Source organism: Bombus impatiens, unplaced genomic scaffold (genome assembly GCF_000188095.3).
Source record: "Bombus impatiens unplaced genomic scaffold, BIMP_2.2 scf_2203, whole genome shotgun sequence".
NCBI classification, from domain to species: domain Eukaryota; kingdom Metazoa; phylum Arthropoda; class Insecta; order Hymenoptera; family Apidae; genus Bombus; species Bombus impatiens.
This window is the reverse complement of record NT_178622.1, coordinates 6,021-9,155: the sequence shown is the minus strand read 5'-3', so window position 1 is coordinate 9,155 and position 3,135 is coordinate 6,021.

The following is a 3,135-nucleotide window of genomic DNA, read 5'->3' as shown; positions in this document are numbered from 1 at the left end:
TACTTATTGAAATCTATAACGCCGTATCGCAAATATGACTCCTTTTGTTTCCATAAATAAGTAATTCAAAGAGGCGAAGAAAGAGGCAGAAATAGAGATAAGGATACAAACATTGAAAATTAAAAAGAACCAGAGGAGGATTTGATGGAAAGATTAAAATAGATAGAGCAGAGAGAAGAGTTAGAAGCAATAACAATGCTTAAGGCAAATGATATGCCAATAGGTCGAAGGGAATGGTAAAAATAGCAATAAAACAAACCACGCAGGTGGAAACTGAAGGAAATGGCAACAAAGAAAAGAAATGATGGTGAAGAAGAATAGGATGAAAAGGCAAGGAAGCAATTTACGTTAATAGAAAGTTAACAAATATTTCGAAAGATTGGGGCAAACCATAATCATACAGGTATGTAAAATAAAAACACAGAATAAAATCTGAAGAATACTAATAGTGTAGAGTAGAGATACGAAAAAAATGGCGGAGAAGATGGAGAAAATAATCGGAAACGTAAAGGAAGAACGGGTGCCGATTGGCGAGGATTTCAACGCAAGGATAAGAATGGGAGGTCCGTTACGAAGCGAAGAAAGAGGAAGAGGAAACGAGAAAGCCAAAGTGTAAAATAAATGCACAGAAGGAACGAAACTGTTCGGATGGGAAGTTCTGTATGGGAACATGGTAGAAAACGATGTAGGAGATTACAATTTCATCGGCAAGAAGGACAGTTGAGCAATCGATTATGTAATAATACAGCCAATGATAAAACACCAAGTTAGAAGAATCAGAACTAAAGATATAATAGAATCAGACCACTTACCGATGAGGGTGGAGAAATGTAGAACAACTAGCTCGAATATTCAAAGTGAAGAGCAGTGAAAAAAGGAAAGATATGAATGACAGAAGGTATAGACTAGACTTCGAAAACGAGGAAACAAGCGAAATGATGGAAGAAATAATATGAAAATAAAAGAGGCGGCACTGAAAAGATTTGAGGTGTGTGTGTCCGTGATACTTCTAGATGTTGGTGTAGATGTCGCTGATGGGGTACTGCTATTCTTCTGCCAATTTAGATGCGTGGAAGAAAAATCGGACTCCGGTCGCCGGGATTCGATCCCGGGTTTCGAACGTTCGTAACCTAAAGCGCTAACCACTGCGCTGCCGTCGTCCGACACTTGATAGTGTCGAGTGATGAAGTATTTGTTGTTGAGTGCCGCCACAGAGTAACAAAGATTAAGAGAATAAAAGTAGGTTTGGAGAAGTAGTTGCAAAAAGAAAATGGAAGCAAGGAAAGAGAGAAAGCATTATTCTAGATTTGTACTTATTTCCCACTGACTAGGAGAAAAATTTTATGAACCTACTAGTGGAAGAAGAACGAGGCAGGCAGAAATAAAGGAATGCAACAATGAGAGGAAACAGGTAGCAAGGAGATACCATAAATGAATAGGAAGTAAGAAGCCAGACAAAGAAATTAAAGAAAGGAAAGGTGATAGGAACAGATGACACGGCAAATGTGATAAATATGCAGTATATGAGGTATAGTTGCATGGTGGTAGAAAAACACTAACAGGAATTACACAGTTGATGAATGAAGGATTACTAAAAGCATGAAAAGAAGGTATTATTCGCCCTACATTTGAACTAGGAGACGGAGACAGTACAAAGACATTACACAGGGATAGCATCACTAAATAAGACATACAAGATATATGCGATGGCTCTTGAAAAAAGATTAAATGCGAAACTGGAACAGAAGAAAATTATGCCAGAGATGCAAGCAGATTCTCATCGCGGAAAAATATTTTTATCCTGAATTACGTGATAAACAGAGAAATTAAGAGAAGAGAGGAAAAGCTGTACACGTTTTCACCAACCTCGTAGCTATTTTCGATAAAGGAAATGATTTAATAACAAACGCGAGAAAATCGGAAGTATCGATAGTCACGAAAAACAGAAGCCAAAGGAAAAGAGGAATAGAAAATTAGGGCGATGAAGTAAAACTAGAGAAAAAAGTAGAAGACTTTAGTATTTAGAATATATTCTGCAAAAAAAGAAAAAAAAAATACAGAGACTCAAAAAAAAGCATTTGAGTGAGATGACAAAGAGGGCAGTGATAGCCATGAAATAGACATGGGGAATAGGGGGAAGAGGTTTAAAAATAGCCTGGGAAAAAAATGATGATTTTCGGCAATTGATGAAAAGCATCACGTAGCAGAAATATGGAAATGGGAAGAATCGGAAGAGTTAGAAAAATTATAGACGAAAAATATAAAGAGGGTTTTAAGAAAAGATTTTAACACGTCCTCGCGGACGTAGTGATGGAAGAAAATAATGTGGACAAGTTAAGAATCGCAGGGGGCAGAAAAGACGTAAGGTACGAAGAAAAATCAAAGTCAAACGATACAAATAATATAATCCCCAAATGCAGGAAAGAGAAAAGGTGAAAATGGTACGAGGAAAGAGAACGATATTATGAAGAAGGGGTCATAAACATGAGAGAATTGTGGACATCGGATGGAGAAGAACCTGGCAGAAACCCTAGTACAGGTGGACAGGGCAGAGCAAAGACATACACAATATAACAGAATAATAAAAGAAACGAAGAGGACAAGGGATTAAGGGAGGAAAGCAGAGCGCAGTGTCGAAAGGGGAATGTAGAGGAAAGGATCAAGTGGTGACAGCGAGATTCAGATGCGATAATATAGAAAGAATCAATGACTTTTGGATAAAATCAGAGGAGAAAAACCTGTGTGGTACTAGATTATTACTAGATTGTTGGGACGAACGGAAGAAACAGTATAACATCTTATAGAAGAATGCAGGAAAAAGGATGGCCATGCGTGTAAAAGAGCAAGGAAAGAAATGTGACGAGCATTTTGAATATTTTAACATATTTAACATATCGTATGAAAATTACAATGATTGAGTAAGAAAATTATAATAATGTATATGTATCCCGATTTTGAAGACACAAGTAGGTTACATATCGAGATTCTGCGTAACTTTGCATGAGCTTCAACGGAATTTTTTGTTTCTTATAGAATTTCCTTGTCCACGAATAGCGCGTGACGCCGGGCACGGATGCACGTTTCGCGGAGTCGAGCGATTTCCCCGGAACACCAGTACACCGCACCGGCGAAACG